Below are 22,132 nucleotides of genomic sequence, written 5' to 3'. Positions count from 1 at the left end.
GTCTATCCCCAAATCACGTGATGCTGCCCTCAGCCGGTTGAGCGCGGAGGCTGCCTCCCTCCGCTTGAGAATGGACCACGTGACCCCAGTGTTTACATCCTCTCAGCTGGTGGACCCCTCCCCCGCTGCAGCCTCTCACATCAACACAAACAGTGAGAGCGAGCGCGTGCGGGGGGAACGCAGGGCTAGTGCTACGGGCTTGCCCTTCCCCCATCGGTCCGCGAGCAGCTTCTTCCCCCCACCCCCGTCTGCCCCCGCCCCGGTCCGTACCCCCCCCGCCGGAGACCTGGAGGACGCAGCGGAGGGGTGAGTGCCCGCGGGCGGGGGGGTAGCTGCCGGGCCGGGAGGCGCTCGGATGCCCCGGGGAGGGTCGCGGTGCAGATTGGACCCGTGGGACTCGGTGGCTGGGGAGGGGGCGGCTGGATGGTCCCTACACCCACCTCGGCGCAGGTAGAGCGCTACCCCCGGTCCCAGCTCGGAGTCTGACCTCCCCCCTCCCCGCACACGCTCCGCTCTCCCCTGCGGGTCGGGCGGTGGTTGTTGTTTCATACTTTGGACTCGCCGCCCCCTGCCCTGCACGTCGGTTCAGCGCTGGCCGGGGGGGCGGTGGGGAGAGAGAGCCCCCGAGCGAAGGGCGATGGGGGGGGCGGTGGGGAGAGAGCCCCCGAGCGAAGGGCGATGGGGGGGCGGAGGGGGGGAGAGAGAGAGCCCCCGAGCGAAGGGCGATGGGGGGGGGGGGCGGTGGGGAGAGAGAGAGCCCCCGAGCGAAGGGCGATGGGGGGGGGCGGTGAGGAGAGAGAGAGCCCCCGAGCGAAGGGCGATGGGGGGGCGGAGGGGGGGAGAGAGAGAGCCCCCGAGCGAAGGGCGATGGGGGGGGGCGGAGTGGGGGAGAGAGAGAGCCCCCGAGCGAAGGGCGATGGGGGGGGGGCGGAGTGGGGGAGAGAGAGAGCCCCCGAGCGAAGGGCGATGGGGGGGGCGGTGGGGAGAGAGAGCCCCCGAGCGAAGGGCGGTGGGGGGGGCGGTGGGGAGAGACAGCCCCCGAGCGAAGGGCGGTGGGGAGAGACAGCCCCCGAGCGAAGGGCGATGGGGGGGGGGCGGTGGGGAGAGACAGCCCCCGAGCGAAGGGCGAGGGGGGGCAGGTCTGTCCGGCCCACCAGTTTGCCAGGCGTATTAGGGACTCGAACAGCCCCGCTGCTCCCTCCTCGCGGGTGGAGTTTGGTAGATTGGGGGGTTGAAGGGTTTGGTCACTTGGCTGCTTCTCTCCCATCCCCCCAGGCCCGCCAGTCAAAGTGGGGGAGCTTTTGGGGGGGGAGGGGTGGCTCTTCTGCACGTTTGGTTTGCAGGGGGACAAATCTTCGAGAGTGTGGCTGATTTGCCCTGTCGCGAGCCGTGGAGGGGGCGTTGGTAGGGAGAGGAACTGAAAATAGGATAGGACCCTATATCCCCTGCAGCAGCAGCCAGGGGCCTTTAAAGATGTGTCTGTCTCCCCCCACCCCCCGGCCTTTGCCATAAACTACATTGTCTCTGTTTACGGTGTGGTGTCTGCTTTGGCTCAGAACAATGTAGGGGGAGGGGCAAGAACTGGCTTCAGAACAGCCACCTTGCTTCTTAGCTGTGTTTTCTTTGTTGTCTTTTCAGGTGGGAGGGTGACTAGCTGTGATTCAGATTCTACCTGTAGCTCCCACTCTGGCCTGTGGGTTTAGCTGTTTTGGTTTGGGTTTTTTTTTTTTTTGCCTCGCTGGAGCTGTCAGCGGCTCACAGTGAAGTTGGAGATGAGGAAGCTGGTGCTGGTGGGAGGAATCATCCTGGCATTTATTTGATACGCAAGCAGCAGCTTAGGCCTGGTCTCTGTAGTCTCCTCTTCCTATCTAGAACAGGAGTACTTGTGGCACCTTAGAGACTAGCTGCTTCTCTGAAACTCTTCTTATCTGTGTGGCATAGGATGTGGCCCGTAGTTCTGATATACTCCAGCCCCAAGGGAGAAAGCAAAGGAGAAAACATGTATTTAGAGTTTGTGAGAGGAGAGATGGAGTCACATCTCTCTGTGTCTGCTGGGTATGTGTGTCTCTTTGCAGTGCCTGCTAGCACCTTACAGTTACTGTTCTCACTAGTTAGGCAATGTCTCCACTGTAAAGTGAGAGTGTGACAGTAGTATGGGTAGGCATATTTATGCTAACTTGAATCCAGATAGTATGGGTAACAATAGTGGTGAAAACATGGGAGCGTGAGCTAGCAATTCTAGTTGATTCTAGACCCCTGCCTTTTCAGGTTAATTCAAGCCTGCTGTTGCTTTAGGGTTGCCAACTTTCTAATTCCACAAAACCAAACACCCTAGCCCTGCCCGTTCCCGGAGGCCTGACCCGCCCCCACTCACTACATTCCCCCTCCCTTGGTGGCTTGCTCTCCCCCACCCTCACTCACTTTCACTGGGCTGGGGCAGGGGGTTGGGGTGCAGGAGGGAGTGAGGGATCTAACTGGGGGTGTGGCCTCTGGGGTGGGACCAGAAATGAGGGGTTTATGGTGTGGGAAGGGTCTCTGGGCTGGGGCAGGACGTTGGGGTATGGAAGGGGGTGAGAGCTCCGGCTGGGGGTGCAGGCTCTGGGGTGGGGCTGGGAATGAGGGGTTTGGGTGCAGGAGGGGACTTGGGGGGTGGAGCAGAGGGCTTCAGGGTATGGGAGTGGGCTCTGGGCTGGGGCAGGGGGTTGCGGTACAGGAAGGGGTGAGGGCTCCATCTCGGAGTGTAGGCTCTGGGGTGGTACCAAGGATGAGGGGTTTGGAGTGCAACAGGGGGCTCAGGGCTGGGTCAAGGGGTTGGGGCGCAGGGGTACCTCTGGCGGCTCCTGGTCAGTGGCACAGTGGCAGGGGGCTAAGGCAGGTTTCTTGCCTGTCCTGACTCTGAGCTGCGCCCGGAAGCGACCAGCAGGTCTGGGTCCTAGGTGGCTCTGTGCGCTGCTCTTGCTCATAGGCACCGCCCCTGCAGCTCCCATTGGCTGTGGTTCCCAGCCAATAGGAGTGCGGAGCTGGTGCTCGGGGCAGGGGCAATGTGTTGAGCCCCATGGCCCCCCCGCCTCGGAGCTGGGCCTGCTGGCTGCTTCCGGGGCACAGCGCAGAGCCAGGATAGGTAGGGACTAGCCTGCCTTAGCTGCGTAGGACTGCTGACGAGCCACCAAGATCCCTTTTGGACTGGGTGTTCTGGTCGAAAACTGGATACCTGGTCACCCCATGCTGCTTTAGTTGCAAATACATAGCTCAGGGGTAGGCAACCTATGGCACGCGTGCCAAAGGCGACACACGAGCTGATTTTTCAGTGGCACTCACTGCCTGGGTCCTGGCCACCGGTCCGGGGGGCTCTGCATTTTATTTTAATTTTTAAATGAAGCTTCTTAAACATTTTAAAAACCTTACTTACTTTACATACAACAATAGTTTAGTTATATATTATAGACTTAAAGAAAGAGATCTTCTAAAAACATTAAAATGTATTACTGGCACGTGAAACCTTAAATTAGAGTGAATAAATGAAGACTCGGCACACCACTTCTGAAAGGTTGTCGACCCCTGATATGACTACTCACCTTGATAAGCAGGCACAACTCCCATTAATGACAATAAATAGACTTTTGGGCCCAATCAATGCCACAGATAAACATCATGAACTACACAGTCAGTATTTTTGTATTTTATATACAGTACACACAAAAATAAGTTAAAATAACATTAAGGTTGCAAAGTCAAGTGCTCAAAGGTTATGTATACTTGCATTTGATGTGTAAATGTGAGAATCAAGGTTGCCTGTACTTTTTAGCTTCTCACTATTTGAATCAGATGACTTCCTCCATGCTGTCAGGGTGCTAGTGGGTTGGGAATGTCATTAAACATGGGAGAGACAGGCTCACTGCCTTCATGTGTAGTGCCCAGCCTCCCCCTGGCTCTGAGCAGCCAGTACAGGAAAGTTCAGCTTCATCCTGTAGTCCTGGGCTGAAGTATGATTCATCGCTGTGGGGACCGTGCATGTGCAGTCTGGTCAGTACTAGAAGCTGAGAGGTTTGAGCATGCTCACTGAGGATGGACTCTTCGGAGCTATTAGCAGCTAATGTCTAAGTCTCTATTAAGAAGAACAGGAGTACTTGTGGCACCTTAGAGACTAACAAATTTATTAGAGCATAAGCTTTCGTGGACTACAGCCCACTTCTTCGGATGCATATAGAATGGAACATAAGAAGAAGAAGTGGGCTGTAGTCCACGAAAGCTTATGCTCTAATAAATTTGTTAGTCTCTAAGATGCCACAAGTACTCCTGTTCTTCTTTTTGCGGATACAGACTAACACGGCTGCTACTCTGAAATAAGTCTCTATTGAATCACAAGGGTCTTTTTTCTCACCTTGCAGAGCTGATTGTGGCTTTCTGGAGCCAGCCAGTACCTATTATTAACTTTTTTGAATAACAGTAGGGCCTTGAAATCCCCACCAAGAGCAGGGTACCGTTGTGCTAGGTGCTGTACATACACATACAATAGAAGCTCAAAGATATGAACACTAGGGTTATGGACTTATCAGTCAACTGGACACTCTGTGGAACCGGAACTAACTAATCCGGCAGCAGCAGAGACAAAAACAAACAAAACAGCGCCCCCACTCCCCCCAGCAAATACTGTACTGGCTCAGGGTTTCAGCCTGTGAAGGAGTGGAGTTAGGGATGCAGGGGGTAGGGTGGGAGGGGGCAGGATTCCAGGCATGGGGTGGGGGGCAGGGCTTCTGACCCTTGGGAGCACTGGGGCTCAGGACTTTAAACATGGGGGGAGTGCTGGGGCTTGTGGAACATTTCAAAGATATGGAACATTTCAAAGTTACGAACAACCTCCGTTCCTGAGGTGTCCGTAATTCTGAGGTTCTACTGTAGTAACAGACAGTCCCTGTTCTAAGGAGCTTACAGCCTAAATAGGGTGGGAGAACAGAAGTATCATCCTTGTTTTGAGGCACAGAGACTAAAATGCATTGCTCAAAACCACACAGGAAGTCTTTATGGAAAGTTAGAAATAGAACCTAGATTTCTCGAGTCCTAGTATAGTGCCTTCACTACAAGTCCACCTTCCTCTTTTTTTATACTTTGGTAAGAGAAGCAGTGTCTCAAAAGCAATTTAGGGCATTCTTTCTCACCAGCCATGGATTCAGCTTTTCTCCAGTTTGATAAGTGTCTTTTATTTGCTGAAATTACACTGGCGAGTGAGAATCTCCAGTGTGACCAGCCTGTTGGACCTTCTAACCCAGTCAGTGCCTGAGGGCACATAATCAGGCTCCCTGAGATAGGATAATAAATTTGTGGGTTTGGAAATATTTTCTGATGTATCTGTAAACTTCATCTAATTTTCTGTCCTCCTTTTTTCTTAACCTCTTCATGATGCTTTTTCTCATAAGGAGATATGTCATTCCCCTCCTCCCCTGTAAGCCTATATTAAATATGGTTGTAATGTTAGGTGCTCAGATACCACAATGATGAGTGGAGTATGAATGCTTGGAGAGAGACTATTTCTGCGGGGCTCATGTGTTCATGCTGTATCCTAGCCACTGCACTGTGTCAGTGGAACTCGGAATACTTGATGAGGTCAGAGAAACACTGATGAACTCACTACATTGTACAGAAAACTCAGTTTGCACCTTAAGGGGTAGATTCTCTATAGGCTTAACGTATGGTTGATGGCTGCAATTTGCCCAGAACTTGGGTGGAGAGGGGGTTCTCACTTGGTAGCCAATTTGAAATATAGCATTAGCAGTATTTGAGGGACAATTGTTACAGTGGGGGTACTAAGAGCTATTGAACCAAACTGTAAACCCTGTACAAAATGGAAACCCTGTATATAATGCCACACCCCCAGCACCCCTAATTCCAGTACCTATGGACACCAGTTTGCCAAAATTGGATGTGTATCCACATAGAAGCTGATAGCTTCTAGCCCTGGTGAGGGTATTGGAATTTAATCCTTGTTTTATTTTCAACACAGAAACATACTCTAAGGGATAAAAATATCTTTTAATTATATAGTGTCTCAGGACTATAGGGTTGTTATAAAAGAAAGCTTGATTATTATGTTGCCAAAGTCTAGATCAAACAGGTTTTAAACATAGAGGTAAATATTACTTTAGGGTTTTCATGCTTCCCGGAGATAAATTGGGAAGCAGTCTCTAGAAAATGACTGCAGTGTATCATTTATACATTGTGATTGCAACATGTATGCAAATAACATCCCAAGGAGTTATGTTAAACCCTTGAAGATTAACCCAAACTACAGATTATGCAAAATTGTGTGTGCAGACAGTAGTCTTTGATGTTTTCTCAAATCAGCTTTTAATAAAAACAAGTCCCTACAGCCCTAAAATAATCTAGAGGTGACATCAGGTGTCACCATGGAAACCCAGGCTGCATTCCTGTGTATAGCTGGGTGGAGTTCTAGAATAGGGACCTTTTGACAGGAATAAATCTGTTACTCCAGTTGGCCTGTATCATTTCTGTCTCTAAAGTTATGAATATTGACTATGTAACAATTACGACTGTGTGTGTATTTGGGAGACACCCACCAGACAATAGGCCATCAGCTTTGATAGGCCATTAGGAAGAAACAAGACTTTAAAGATACTGATCTCTCTCCTTCCTGAGAGGTGTCCTGGGAAATAGCTATGACACTACTAGGTCAGGTGGTCCTGTCACCTGGTACTAAACACTATCTTGGACTTCTAGTAATTTTCCACTAAAAGGAGTGGGAGGTCAAGATTGGGAAACAAAAGATTCCTGCCTTGTGTAAATCTTATTTAAGGCTGGGGAGTAAGGCAAACAGGCCTCTTCTCCATTTGCCTTCCTGCCCAAGAAGAAAGACTGCTGAAAGTACCTGAAGAGAAAAAGGAACCAAGCGGTGGGAAAGGCAAGGGCTGAGTCCAGACTGAGACAGAGAAGTCTAGTCTGTAAAGAGAAGTAACTGGAATTCTGAGCAACAGAAACTCTGCATCCTGCCTAATTAAACATTTAGGGTGAGAAATTACATTTTGTTATCTGTTTCTTTAGTGAACCAAGCTTAGTTTGTATGCTTTGTTTTATTTGCTTAGTAATCTGCTTTGTTCTGTTTGCCATCACTTAAAATCTGTCTTTTGTAGTTAATAAACTTATTTCTTGTTTATAACATAACCCAGTTTGTTCAATCCATATCTTGAGGGGGGGGGGGCAAGAAGCAGTGCATATCTCTCTTCACATTGAGGGAGAGGGCAAATTTTTATGAGCTTGTGCTGTGCAGATCTTTCTATACAGCGCGAGACAATATTATCTTGGGTGTACTTTCCACAGGGAAGCGGCACTAGAATGCTGGGCAATTTCCTAGCTAAACAGTCTCATAGAGAGCTGTTTGCAGACTCTGTGTGATTCTACAGCTGGTGCTCCCTACCTGTGTGTGTGCTGCCAGAGAGCATGATTCAGCAAAACAGGGAGAGGGAGCCCAGGCTAGTGGAGCAGATGGACTCAGTGAAATCCCAGTACATAAGGTGGCATACCAGAAGGGGGATCTAACCCATCACAACATGTCTGTGACTTTTGCTGCTGCGGTTCCATGGTAGTAAAGGGGTGGAAGGTAAATGTGCAGAAGTTAATGCCTGCTAAATCCCTGTGTGGACACACTGATTCAGAAGTGAAGTGGCCACTTTACTTCTGAATGAGAGCATCCACATGGATGTTTAATATGCATTAACTTCACACCTCTGATTGATTGACCAGCCCTAAGTGAGGTAGTGGGATTCAGACTATCAGTTTAAAACCATAAAACTAATTCCATAAAAGACAAAGGCAAACTTGTTTTAATTATGCATTTATAGTTACTCTAACATTGAGTTTGCTAAACTTATAATGCCATTTTTAAAATGAAAAAGTGATAATTTAAAGCAACAAAACATGAGGAATGTTAGGGGAAAAGGTAGCTGTAACAGAGTAAGTCCATTTAGCAGTATCAACAACTGTTAAAAATAAAGGTGTAGACAATTTTAATTCTCTTAGCATATGCGCAGTGTGCACAACCATTTGATAGCATCATCATCATCCAGGTAAAGAGCCAGTTGCCCATCATCTAAATAAGCCAGCAGGCACTTGTCAAGGATGTTTGAAGTTGGCTGCATCTACAGCGCAGGTCATTCGAGAAACTCCATTTGAAGAGATTGTCCACACAATTACCCTGTCCTAAAGTGGTTCAGGGATGATCACAGGTGCCTTGGCATGTGAAAACCTGGTGGGCAGACGGTTGGGTCGGTGACGAGAGTGATATTAATGACTGTTGTCGTTGACTATTTGTTATACCAAGCAGATTCCACCATCATGTCCTGTGGTGGCATATGTGATCATAAAGGGCATCTAAAAGACAGACAGACTGGCAAGTGGTCGAAGAGGTCTGAATACAGAGGGAAGACACTGTTTTCACAGGTCTTGGCCAGGAGCATGAGGAGGCTCCCTCATAGCAGATATGGGGTAGTGCTATGATACTAAGGGCACGTCTTCACTAGCAACGTTAAAGCGCTGCTGCGGTGGCTGTGTAGTCGCAGCACCAGCACTGGGAGAGAGCTCTCCCAGTGCTGTAAAAAAAATCACCTCCGCGACGGAAATAGCTTCCAGCACTGGGAGCGTGGCGCCCAGTGCTGGTGCACTATCTACATTGCACTTTACAGCGCTGAAACTTGCAGCGCTCAGGGGAGTGTTTTTTCATGCCCCGAGCGAGAAAGTTCCAGTGCTATAAAGTCCCAGTGTAGACAAGCCCTAAGTATTGGCAGCCATGGCAATGGATTTGCATGTAAAGTCCCAGTAACAATGTGCGTAGCTTTGTATGAGATGAGTCTCATGTGAGCTGAGCGACACCAGACAGGAGCAGAGTACTCTACTGTTGAATAGCAGAGGGCTGATGTTCTAAGTGTCCAGTCACTTGCACTCCAGGTTGGGTTGGCCGGTTTTCTGAGCAAGTTGCTTTTACAGTTAATATGTGGCAACGAGTGTTTGTTTTTACAATCAGCATCTAAAATATGTAAAGCATACAGGAACCACACACTTGGCAATGACAGAAACATTGTGTAAAAATTTAGCTGCCTCCCTAGTTGAAACATTTTGTCCTGCACCAAGTGTCTTAAGAAGTAGCTGGTTTCATGTCACAACGATTTTTCTATATGACATGGATGTCTTTTAAAATAATATCCAAATCTTAAATACTTTGCTTTCATTTATTCTATCTATAGCAGTTATACTTTGCCTAATTTTAAAATACATATTTTTATTAAACTCATGAATAAACAACGTGGCTATATAAATATATTTCAGTGAAAGAATGCCTTTTCCCTGATGATAGCTTTTAATGAATAGCTGTAGTTGGCATCAGCAGTGATCAGACAGCATGAATCTAATGGCAAGTAAAGCCAACTTGAAAAATCTTGCTGGGGTGAATAGCCAGAAAGTGGTAATAAGTAGAGCACTGGAGTACATACTGTACGGAAAATCTGGCATTGGCAGGGGGACGGATAAGATGACCTAAATGGTCATTTCTCTTTATAACGTGTGAATCTATGAATTAATTATAGATCCAGATCCAGTAATCATGAAATTTTAAGGGCAGTATATAATGTACCATTTGATAAATGATGTGCCATCATATGTAATTGTGCAAAAATCTGTAGAAGTACAGTCCTTTCGGGTGCAATAAATGTACCACTTGCCATCAGTTCTTGGGGAATACTACACTACAAAATTAAGTCGACTTAAGTTACAACGACTTACAGCCACCACTCTAATTAAACAGCTAGTGCATGTCCATACTACAACTCTTGTGTTGGCGGAGCATGTCCACATTAGCAGCTCTTGCATAGACATGGAGAGCAGTGCACCGTAGGTAGCTATCCCACTGTGCAATTGGCCACCATCTGCTGCAGTGCGTACTGGAAAGGGTTTGCAATGCCTCATGGGGGCAGGCACAGTGTCCCATCATGCATTCTTTCTCCGTTTCATCATTCCATAGGCTTCCTAGAGCATTCTGTGGACTGTTGGTTCTGGGCTCAAAACAAGCACTGAGTGGTGGGATTGCATCATTATGGGATAATGAGCATTGGCTGCAGAACTTTTGGTTGCACAAAGCCACCTTCCTGAAACTGTGTGTGGAGCTCACCCCAGCCCTATGACACAGGGACACCAAAATGAGAGCAGCACTAACTGTGGAGAAGCAAATGGCAATCACTGTAGGGAAGCTGGCAATGCCAGACTGCTACCAATCAAGTCAGGAATCAGTTTGGAGTGGAGAAAACCACCCTGGAGGTTACTGTGATGCAAGTGTGCAGGGCCATTAATTACCTCCTGCTATGAACGACTGTAACTCTGGGCAATTTGTGTGAAATAGTGGATGGTTTTGAAGCAATGGGATTCCCTAACTGCAGTGGGGCGATAGATGGCACGTATATCCCCATTTTGGCCCCAGACCACGTAGTGATGGAGTACATAAACAGAAAGGGCTTATTTTCTACGGTATTGCAAACTTTCTTGGATCACTCGGGTCGTTTCACCGACATCAACATAGGCTTGTCAGGGAAGGTGCATGACGCACACATCTCTAGGAACACAGGCCTGTACAGAAAACATGATTATAGCTGCCAGCTGTGCCCTTCATAATATATATGAATCAAAGTTTTCCCCGGGGTAGAGTGTGGAGGTGGAGTGGCTGTCTGCTGCTTTTGAATGGCCAGATATTAGAATTGTAAGAGGGGCCCAATGGGAGCTATTTGGATCAGGGAGGCTTTGAAGGAGCATTTTAACAATGGGCCACAGTAATTTGTGTTTGTTTAGCCAGGCCGGTGTGTCTTTTTTTTGGCACCATGGTAGCAACCTTGTAATGATTACTGTGTGTGCGCTGCTGTGACACTGCAAATGCACCTACTGGTACTGTCTCTGAATATTAACACTAGTCACCATATGTTGGATAATAATAAATATTCATTCACTTTCCATAAGTTCAGTTTTATTTCACACCCATGCAATCACAATTATGTGTTGGTAACCTGAACTTCATACATATGGAGAAAAGTATCTTTAAAGGGGAAGGAACAGGAAATTCATAAGCACAATTGCCAATGAGGATCTTGGAGCTGGGTGTACGTCCAGCTGTCATTCTGCAAATTGTCCCACGAGGTGGAGTGCCTGGGGTACTGCTGAGATCCTTGAGGAAACGAGGAATGTGAGGGGGATGTGTTCAGCCTGGGACCGCAACATGTCTGTTTGCCACCTCAGCAGCATTATCATCTTTTTTTTAGGGCAGAAACCATAGACAAATGTGTTGTCAGGGAATTTATATCCTTGATCCAAACAAGTAATATCTTTCTCACTTCCCCTGGCACTCACACAGTGTGGTGGTAGCCCCAGCCATGGTGAGTATGGCCCGGGGGAAAAGCTAAGTTGGGACAAGGTGGGGAAAGCCATGGGGTATTAGTGCCAGTGCATAGGACTCCTGTACTGGATACTGACACCGTTTTCCACTGGTGGGAGTGACTGCAGCTGGAATCTCACTCCTGAGGTTAACTGAAGCTGCAAGGATCCAGCTCTTGCATGCATGTGGCTGCAGACCAGAAGCAGTGCTGCTATGGTGCCTGCTGAAGTAATTGCTGAATGGTGTGGCAAAGTTTCCTACCATGTGGAAAGAAAGCAGCCTTCCCAAGAAACCTTTGGCAAAAGATTGCTGATTACCTCCAGGAAAGTTTCCTAGAGATCTCTATGGAGGATTCATGGGACATCCTGGTGTGCATAAACTAACTTTTCCACAGGCCCCCCTCTGCAGAATGAGTACTTACCAGAGGCATCAGGCTTGGCAGAGCTGGGCTGCTGAGACTTGCGGCGGGAAGCAGCGGCCAGCACATCCTTCGGCTCGTGCTGCTTCCTGCAGCCCCCATTGGCCTGGAGCGGCGAAACGCGGCCAGTGGGAGCTGAGATCGGCCGAACCTGCAGACGCGGCAGGTAAACAAAATGGCCCAGCCCGCCAGGGTGCTTACCCTGGCGGGTCGCATGCCAAAGGTTGCCGATCCCTGAGTTATGAAGTCATAATCCATTTTAGAATTACATCTGAATGAATCTGAGGGCCAAATTTAAGAGTCCTACCTTAGCATCCATTTGTGTATGCACAATTCTGTGTATGTAATTACTTGTGCATGAACATGATACTGTGCACATGTGCAAAAAGCCATTTGTGCTTAAATAGTTTGCATGTACATATTTAATCATTTGTGCACACAGCAGATTGGTTTTTTTGATGTTTTGATCCTAACTCTTATGCCTAAAACCTTCAACCCCTTACTTGGTGGAAGTCACTAGTTATCCTCCAAAAAGTGTGATTTAAAGTGACAGAATCAATTCAAAAATAGCACTTCTGTCTTTTGAGGTTATAAGAAATACATTTTGTTTTACTTGCTAATAACATTTAGTCTGTCCATTTGACAGTGCTTTCAGTAGTCAGTTTTGCTCCTTTGTATAGTGAATGTTTCCTTATGTTTGTGTGGGGCTTTTGCACAGCAGGAAGAGAGAGAAAATAAATTTAAAAGTGGAAGTGGAGGAGCAGGTGTTGTAACTGAGGCTACTTGAACCACTTCTTGAAATTTGACTTCATTACAGTTGATGTGTCACTTTCTAAATGTCCCTTTAAGTAGTTTACCAGTTATTTCTGTGGTTTCCTCTTTTAAGTGTGGAGAGAAGAAATAAGTGCTTATATTTTCCCATGCTCTGTCAAAATGAGATGCAACTCAGTTGATTGTGCATATCTTCATAATAAGATCATCTGTCACTTTCCTTGCATGTGTTGGCTAGCAATGGAAATGGGGCTGATCTTTAAATTCTCACTGCTAAGCTGATGAGTTGAACATCTCATTTAAATAAATGTACTATTTCCCACCTGGTTATTATTTCAGGCTATGTGCATATTTGCTTAGAAATCACTGCATTTACTTACTTTGGTTCCCTTTTGTCTAGTTTGCTTTTCAACCTAAGGTTAAGAAATATATTTATGAAAGCGCAGATTCTTGAGCCCAAGTTTGAGAAAATTGAGGGGAGGTTTGGGGTGAAGCCCTTTTTAATGTGAATTAGACAATAAGCACCTTTCTTAGAAAAGGGGGTTGGATTTGCAGGGGAGCCAGAGCTATTTTAATGGGACTTGATCAGTGTTCCCTCTAATTTTTTACGTCCATGTGTGGAATGAATTTTGTTGTGTGACACATCACCTCCATATTGGTGCACAAAACAAAATTCATGTGGTGGGGGTTGGGCCGAAGGGTTCGGAGTGTGGGAGGAGGCTCAGGGCTGGGGTAGAGGGTTGCAGTGTGGGGGAGGGGTGAGGGCTCTGGGGTGGGGCCTGGGATGAGGGGTTTGGGGTACAGGATAGGGCTCAGGGCTGGGGCAGAGGGGTGGGGGGTGAGGGCTCTGGGGTTGGGCTGGGGAAGAGCGGTTTGGGGTGCAGGCTGCCCTGGGGCTGCGATGGGGAGAGAGGACTCCAACCCTCTCTCGCTGCAGCAGCTCAGGGCCGAGGGAGAGGCGCCTCTCCCTGGCCATGGCAGCTCTGGTGGGGCTGGGCTGAGGGAGGGGCTCCTCTCCCTGGCAGCTCTGGCGGGCCTGGGCCGAGCTGAGAGAGGGGGCTCCTCCCCCTGGCCACGGCATGTCCATTCTGGGGCTGGCAGGAGGGGTGCCTCTCCCCCCAGCCGCGGCAAGTCCGTGCTGGGGGAGAGGAACCTCTCCCTGCCTGCTCCGCAGCCCTGAGCCCCTGCACGGGGCTTACTATGCCGCCAGGCTCTAAGCCTTTAAGATAAACACCAGATAGGATTTGCCATGTGCCTCAAGCTAAGAGCTATCCACATTGCAAGCTTATTGCCTACTACCATAGAGTCTTACTGAAGCATTTTATTTGGTATTTGAAGAATCAGACCCTTAGTATACTAGGCCCATATCCTTATTTTTTTTAAACAGAAAGACTTGACTGTGCATTCTCCTATTCTTGTAGAGACCAACAATCTGTATTAAATACATAGCTCTAGGATGAGGTTTCAAATGTCAAGAATGTAGCTATCTGCTATTTTTAGCCTTGACCTCGCTTGTATATTCTTTTGCTGCAGCAGTTACGGCATGAACAAACCGTAAGTCATGCTCAAAAGCATTGATTGTCATATATAAAAGGCTAGGTGTGCACTTTTAGCTGTGATCACTTTAATCTTTGTAATATCCTAATCTTGAGTAAAGTATGACTCTTAACGCATCTCCACAATACCTGGGTTTATGCCAACTCCATTTCTTGTGCATCATGTTTGTGTAATATTTCTCAAGCCATGGTAAATACTCTTTCAAACATTCTTCTTTTCTTTTATCTGTATGATAGTTGGTTTATATGCAGGTGTCTTGAATCTGGGCTCCGTGAAAGCTTTGAAAAATATAAGTTGTACAATGGTGGACCATAATACTACTTCAGCCTGGTTTCAACAATAAAAATATAAAGTCTGTGATGTAAAGATTACCTGCAATTTGTTGTATTTTCTAAAATTGAGTGTTTCATGGAAGGGGAGGTTGACTTTATTTTTTTTATACTTAATGTAAACCCATGTGTACCTGTCATTTCTTGGACTTATGACATATTGAAATAATAGCATGAAATGAGTTTACCTGTTCATCTTAATGGGGTGTTAAATTTTAAAGTCTAATTATGACTACTGAAATGTTATCATGGTTAATGATTTTCCCCTTTGTCATTCTGCAAGTAATAGCCAACCAATTCTGTGTTTTGTTAGGGCTGGAAGTGACACTTATTTGAAATACTAATATTTCAATTATATGAAACAAGTAATTGCAAACTTTTCAAAGCATGGACTGATTAATGGAATAGTTCATCTCTTGGCTCACTCAGAATCATATGGACCAGCTTTTTGTCAGTTTGCCATTATGTATCTACACAAACGGCTTATGTGGAAAACAAGATTGCATTTTTAGCTGTTTAATGCAATAAGTGAGTTGTATGTTTTTGGAAAAGATAAGTGTTGTCTAGTTTTAGTCCTCATTTCTTCACCTACTCATCTAATCTTTCTCAGAGATGGTAACGAAGAGAAACCACAATCATGTGACTATCCTGCTCACTACAAGTCATCAGCAAATGCTCTACAAATTATCAGTGGTTTGTGAATCTGTTCTACAGCATAGTGCTGCAAGTGCAAATAGAATATTCCTCTGGGATGAAAATGATGCTTTTGAAGAGGGCCAGTTCAATATAGGACTTAACAGGAACAAAAGTGGTGTATGGGCCTTGTGCTAGCCCTCTCCTTGGGGTGAATTTGGCTTCTACTAAATATTGATTGTGGATAATTGAGCTGCTTGTTAATATCCATGTTTAAACATATGCTAAAGGATATATAAACTATACATCACTGTTTAAAGTGTTACGCTTCCTTAGTGCAGCTTATGGTATCTTATAAATCTCCTATTAAACTTGTTCCATCAGCAAAGACAGTTAAGCTTAATAAGCTAAAATATTTTTGAATGATGCTTTCTGTCTTTAAATGCTAAATTGATAGAACTATAAAAACAGGGGCAAAGTGGAATAAGGAGAAAAAAATAGCCTTAAGTTTCAGAATTTCTATTGAAATTACTATTACTATTATAGTTTTTTCATCCATTAGGTTGATAAAGTTGTTTAATGAAATTATATATAGATATAGATATAAAAATTTAGTAGAGGTTCAGATTTTATCAGCTAATGACACTAACACTTTTGTAAATCAAGAAAAAACACTTCCTTTGAACACGTCAGTGTGGACTCCAGTGCATGTGCCTCATGAGAATGATACCAGAGGGTTTTTTTAATAGCACTGTTGTATCCGTGCCATGTGTATGCCCTCTGTGTCCTCATGCTCCTGCATGAGTACAAAGGGGTGGGGTGACACCCCCTCTCCTTCAGTTCCCTCTTCCCATCTTCACAACATTCATATAAGTGCCATAATGTGTATCAACCTGTCTGGATTAAATGTTGATGGTTCAATCCCCCTGTATAGGGCTTCTTAACAGGGCGGAGTCAAAACTTGTGGACTTCAAGCTCTGCCCATCCTTCAGTGGGCTAGTTCACCTGAAAGATAGACACTGCAGGTATCTCTGCTGTTTAGGAGTCGCATATATGTTGAGTAGATATTTCTCCACAAGAACACAGAAGTTGAGATGAATCTGAAGCTTTGTCTTCTGGAACAATTCATGAACGTCTCATCAGACCCTGAGGAGACAAGCTCCAGAGTTCTGCTAGTGGGCAAGCCAGGATTGTCCAACGCTTTATCTAGCAGGCAAGCGACACCGAAGATCAGCACTGAGCAGATGGCACGAAGAAAAGACTGACACCTCCAGCACTGAAGCAAATACCAGCATAATTGGCACTGAAGCTGGCACCAACAACGCTGGTACCAAAGTCCAGCACTGATAGGAAGTGCTCCAGGTATAGACGCAGCAACTCCAGCAGTAGGTCAGTGTCCTTCCATAAGGACAAACCATGTAAAGTCTCTAGAAATAAAACCACCAAAACCTTCACAGCGGTGAGGGCTGGTAGTAAGGAGCAGCCCATGAGAGAGACAGACTGCTCCAGTGTCACATCTTTTAGTGTTGAGGCCTACTGTGGACGATGTGCTCCTGGGAGAACCAGGACAGGCATTGGTGCCAGAGCACCTACTAGTACAGGCCCCAGTATCACATACATTGGAACTGCCCTAAGGAGTTTTATTCCCTCTCTCTGTCACAGGGTCATATGTTCTCACTTCTTTTTAGCAGCAAACCCTCTCCTCTGAGATCAGTGGTCAACAGCACAGAAGGACCTGCCAGCTTTCCTAATAGGTCTCAGCTACCATGGTCTTCTCAGGAATGGCACTGGACTGGCCAATACCAAATGATCCATTCTGTATTCCTATGCATGCTCTCAACTTGCAGGAGGCAGACTTCCATATAGCTATCCGTCCAGCCAACACTACCTAAGATGCACAATGGGGACTATCATTTACTAATACAGAGCTCTGTATTACAGCACCAAAAATAATCACGAAATGCCTGACAGTAGTGGCAGCACAGTTAAGGAGATAGGAAATCTGCATATACTGTAACTGGATGATTGGCTGATCAGAAACAGGTCCCAACAGGAGACTGCTGCAGCCTTAGACATGTCCTCTTGCTGCTCTGTCACCTAAGACTCCTTGTGAATTACCAGAAATCATGCCTCACATAATCACAGCCGATAGAGTTCACTGTCAGCAAGAACCCATGTCCCAGAAGACAGATTCTGGACTCCAGTTGATGGCAAACTACCTAAAATGAAATCAAATGACAGAGTGTACGTATCTGTTACTCCTTGGTAACATTTTGGCATATACATTTGTGATGCTGCTTACCAGATTGTTACAAATGTGGGTGAGGTCCATATGCTCCCAGTCCAAACATCTCATGAATAAGAGTTAGTCCTGCCTCAGGTACTGTGAGAGAGCTTACTTGGTGGCTTGATCAATGAATGTACAAAAAGGGGTTCCTTTCTTTACCCTGTGCCAAAGGCTTATCACAGTCTCCTCAGGGACAGGCTGGGGTGCATACCTGAACCATATGCAAATGCAAGGAACATGCTGGCAGGATGACCTAGAACTGCCAATGAGTCTTCTGGAGCTGAGAGCCATCAGACTGGTCTATGTAGCATTTCCTTCCTGTTCTGCAGAACTCTACGGTGCAAATCCTGACAGACACATCCAAAATGCATTATATGAACAAGCCAAGAGGCACTTGGTCGCCCCCTTTCTACCAAGAAGCCATCAAGCTTTGAGTGTGATGTCATCAACATGGGATAACCCTGTTGTTTCTACACCTCCCAGGGGTCAGCAATGATGCATGGTAATCAGCCATAAATTGTCACAGAGGAAGTGCGTGATAAGGCCAATATTCTGTCAATGGGGGCTCCCATAATAGAAACCTCTTCACCACGGAAGAGGGGGACAGTGGATTGACGTTCACAACATGTCCCTTGTAAGTACCAGTTGCAGCGTGTCTGTGGTCTAGAAAAACAGATGATCCATCTACCATTTCTAGTTTGAGGGTTACCACGAATCTTGGCCAGCTGGTCAAACAAGTTCCAGATGATGATTTTTCTAGTCATAGATCTAGCACTTAAGGTCCTCCAGCTGAATGTTGAAGGATTGTCTGCTGCCAAGTGGGACCTTATTAGTGTTCTGGCAGGGATGAAATTGTCTAGAATTATGTCAAGTTGGTTAGTATGTGCAATGGTTCTGTTTTTGAGAAATTGCCATTTCTGTGTGCACATTGGTGATACAACAAGTGCTTGGAGGCACCAGAAGAACAACCTCCTGCAAGAATCATTATTATCTCCAACATTATTAAACTTATATTCAAATAACCTATCATATACCCGGTCTTGCAAGTTTGTTTATGTAGATGACATATGCTTCGGCAGTCAGTCACACTCCTTTGACATACTTGAGTGTTCTGAATGCAGATCTGGTGGCTATGGCCGATTATTGTCATCGGTGGTGCTTGATACCAAGTGGAAGTTAGACTGTGTTTAAGTGTTTTCCACTTACCTCCACTTCAGAGAGCTGAACATAGTTCTCAATGGTCAGCAGATAAAGCATGATTCACACCCAGTATATCTAGGCATCACATTGGATAGAACTCTCACGTATCATGCCCATCTTAGGAAGATGGCAACTAAGGTCAAAACACCCAGCAACTTGCTTGGAAAACTGTCCAGAATGACATGGGGTGACAACGCTCAAACGCTACAAATTTCAGCCTTGGCACTGTGCTATTCAGAGGTGGAGTATTGTATTCCAGTATGGGCTCACTCGTCTTACACACAAATGATTGACATACAACTTAATTCTACCATGCATATTATTTCAGGCACACTTAAATCTACTCCTCCACCATGGTTACAGGTTCTCTACAAAATTGCTCCGCCCAGTGTTCGCAGAGAGGAAAGCGTAGCAAAGCTCGTGACAAAATTGCCCACATCTACCATTAATTAAAGATTTGTTTTATCCATCAGATGGTTGTCTGCCCTCACATTGCCCGTTGTGGATAAATTTACTGGGTGAGGGATTTACGGTAGAGGATGCATGGCAAACTTCATGGTCTGCAGAGAAATTGAAAAATTATCTTGTCTCGAATCCCACTCAAAGTCAGCCCGGGTTTGATTTACCATGAATGCAATGGAGCCTTCTGAACTGGTTTCGTACCTGACATGGAATGTGTGCTGCAGTGGAATTTTAGAGACAGTCCAGTATGTCAACATGGGCACCCACAAACCATGACACACCTTGTTGAGGACTAAAAAATGACTCAAATTCCTGGAGGTCTTCATGACTTGAACATCTCTAATAAGATTACTGTGGCTTGGCTTGATCGGATTGCATGCGCCAAATAAATAAACCACAGAGGGCAACATTAAATGCCTGAAATTCTGCTCCAGAAGGAGTGTGAGCCAAGGCCGCTTGCCAGAAGCCTTTCTCCTTCTGTGGTCTCAAAGACTCCTATATGCGACTGCCAATTCTTCTCATCCCCAGGGTAAAATCCAAGATCAAACTGGGCAAGGTTACAATAATCCTGATAGTCCCTTACTGGTTGGTATAGTTTTGGCTGTCATGTGTATTGCAGGTGGCCTCTTGTGCACCTCTCAACCTGCCCGCATATAATAGAACCAAGGTCACGTGCTACACCCAGAACCACAGTCATTGCATCTGATGGCATGGAAGTTGTCTGGTTGAATGCTACTGACAGAGACTGGTCCTTACAGTTTCAGGAAATTCTCTTTCAAAGCAGAAAACCTTCCATTAGGAAAACTTAGTCTCAAAATGTATTTTTTATCTTTTTTTTAAATAGGTAGCCCAATACAATCTGGACACAGTAGAGACCCTGATACCAAAGATCCTCAAATACATGCTGTACCTGAAACATACTGGACTATCAATTAACTCTCTCAAGATTCATCTTGCAGCAGTATTGGTGCGTCACACGCTGGTACAGTCATACTGTGTTCTTACATCCCATGTTATAAAAATTCAAGAGCCTACTTAATTCTTACTTTCTGGTTAGAGACCAGAATCTCATGTAGGACCTCAACATGGTCTGAAAACTCAGTCTTTGTTTTGAACCACTGTCTGATTGCTTGGTATACCACTTGTCCATCAGGACTGTCTTTCTGTTTGCTGTCATTTCAGCATGGAGAGTCAGTGAGCTCCAAGCTCTGGCCAGACTGTGTTACACATCTTTCCATAGAGACAAGGTAGCATTGGGACCAAACCCCAAATTCACCTCTAAGGTAGTGTTGGAATTCCATCGCAACCAATACGTTACCTTGCCCAGCTTTTTCCTGAAGCCTGCACTTAACACCAGGAGCAGAGCTACATACATTGAACATGTTATAATACTAAGCCCTTCAAGCTGTCTTCCAACCTTCTTCATAGATATATCCCGCCCATGAAAAGGCCAAGCCATCTTGTCTCAGATAATCATAGTGCATCAGACAGTGCATTTCCACCTGGTATCAAATGGCTGATGACCATCTCTCTCTGAACATCAAGGCACACTTCCGTCAAAGCGGAGGCAGCAACTTCTGCCTGCCTCAGGACTGTTCCAATCTCTGAGATTTCAAGGCTACAATGTGGAGCAACCCACTGACTTGTGTTAAATATTATGCCCTTCACATGGCAGGCAGGTTAGATGCCAAGTTCAGGTCAGTACTTCAATCACTACTTGATAAAGCTGAAACTCCTCACTCCCACTACCAAGGGAGGGTACTGCTTGCCATTCACTTACTGTGGGATCCATACTGACTACATCACAAAGAACCACAGTTACTGTTGGGTAAATAACCATTCTATCCCCTACACCATCTTCCCTTGATCTATATTCTTAGATTTCTATGTAATGGATGCCAGTATTCTGTCTGCTGTAATAAGTAATTCAATATCCTCTCTGTCAAGGAGGACAAGCACTCTAGAGTACCTATTTTCTTTTAAAGTTAATACTTACATTCAAGACATTAGCATTAGTATCCTTTTGTTTAAATGGAGATGTCTGGAAGTGCATAGGTTAGACTTTTTTTCCTCAGCATTTAGAACAGCAAGCATTGAAACCACTGTTACGTAGTACATCAGATGAGAAATTATTGAAAGACTACAGCATTTTTTTCTGAAGCTTAGAGAGTTGGACTACCCAAACTTTAATTTTAGATAATAGGATAGGTTTTTTTGTTTTTGTTTTTTAAATGCATCCAGAACTGATGGTTATAGATGGAAAAACCAAGAAAGGAATAAGCTGCTTATATAAGGTTCCCTTGAGGCCTTGTCTACACTACGAGAGTAGTTCGATTTTACTTGCATCGAATTTTTGTAATCGATATTGCAAAGTCGAACGTGTGTGTCCACACTAAGGACAGTAATTCGACTTTGTGCGTCCACACTAACGGTGATAGCGTCGACATTCGAAGCGGTGCACTGTGGTCAGCTATCCCACAGTTCCCGCAGTCCCCTCTGCCCATTGGAATTCTGGGTGTAGCCGGCAATGCCTTCTGGGTAACAAAATGAGTCGAGGGTGCTTTTGGGAAACTGTCGTCATCCGTCCATCACTCCCGCCCTCCCTCCCTGAAAGCGCCGGCGGGAAAACAGTTCGCGCGCTTTTCCAGTCATTGACAGCGCGGACGCCACTGTACTCCGAGCATGGAGCCCGCTGCGACCATCGCTGCAGTTGTGGCCGCTCTCAACGTCTCGCAGCTTATCATAAAGGTTTCCCTGAGGCAGATGCAGAAAAGTCAGGCAAGGAGGCTACGGCACCGCGGTGATGTCCTGAAGTCTGAGAGTAGCACAGACCTGTCAGAAAGCAGGCGACCCAGCGCCGAGGACATCACAGTGGCAATGGGTCATGTTGATGCCGTGGAACGGCGATTCTGGGCACGGGAAACAAGCACTGAGTGGTGGGACCGCATAGTGCTGCAGGTCTGGGATGAATCCCAGTGGCTGCGAAACTTTCGCATGCGGAAGGGAACTTTCCTGGAACTTTGTGAGTTGCTGTCCCCTGCCCTGAAGCGCAGTGACAC

General features: G+C 46.2%; 2 protein-coding genes across 9 annotated transcripts in view; both read left to right on the top strand.

Moving 5' to 3' along the window:
- The first annotated feature begins 87 nt into the window (after window positions 1–87).
- PCMTD1 (protein-L-isoaspartate (D-aspartate) O-methyltransferase domain containing 1) overlaps window positions 88–22,132 on the top strand; it is a 91,801-nt gene continuing 69,756 nt past the window's right edge. For 3 of the 8 annotated variants that reach the window (XR_010598867.1, XM_008168517.4, XM_065585545.1), the window contains exon 1: window positions 125–306. The gene's annotated coding sequence lies outside the window, so the exon portion shown is untranslated. Of the gene's footprint in view, window positions 307–4,747; window positions 12,001–22,132 lie in introns of those variants that run through there. The other 5 variants (XM_065585549.1, XM_065585550.1, XR_010598866.1 and 2 more) reach the window with 5 other exon arrangements.
- Window positions 11,994–22,132, top strand: part of LOC135981715 (uncharacterized) — a 23,952-nt gene continuing 13,813 nt past the window's right edge. The window contains exon 1 of the mRNA XM_065585551.1: window positions 11,994–21,378. The gene's annotated coding sequence lies outside the window, so the exon portion shown is untranslated. The remainder of the gene's footprint in view (window positions 21,379–22,132) is intronic.

The sequence above is a fragment of the Chrysemys picta genome, chromosome 2, assembly GCF_011386835.1.
Source record: "Chrysemys picta bellii isolate R12L10 chromosome 2, ASM1138683v2, whole genome shotgun sequence".
Lineage (NCBI taxonomy): Eukaryota > Metazoa > Chordata > Testudines > Emydidae > Chrysemys > Chrysemys picta.
Note: the sequence above shows the minus strand (reverse complement) of the source record. Positions and strands in the feature narration are given on the sequence as shown.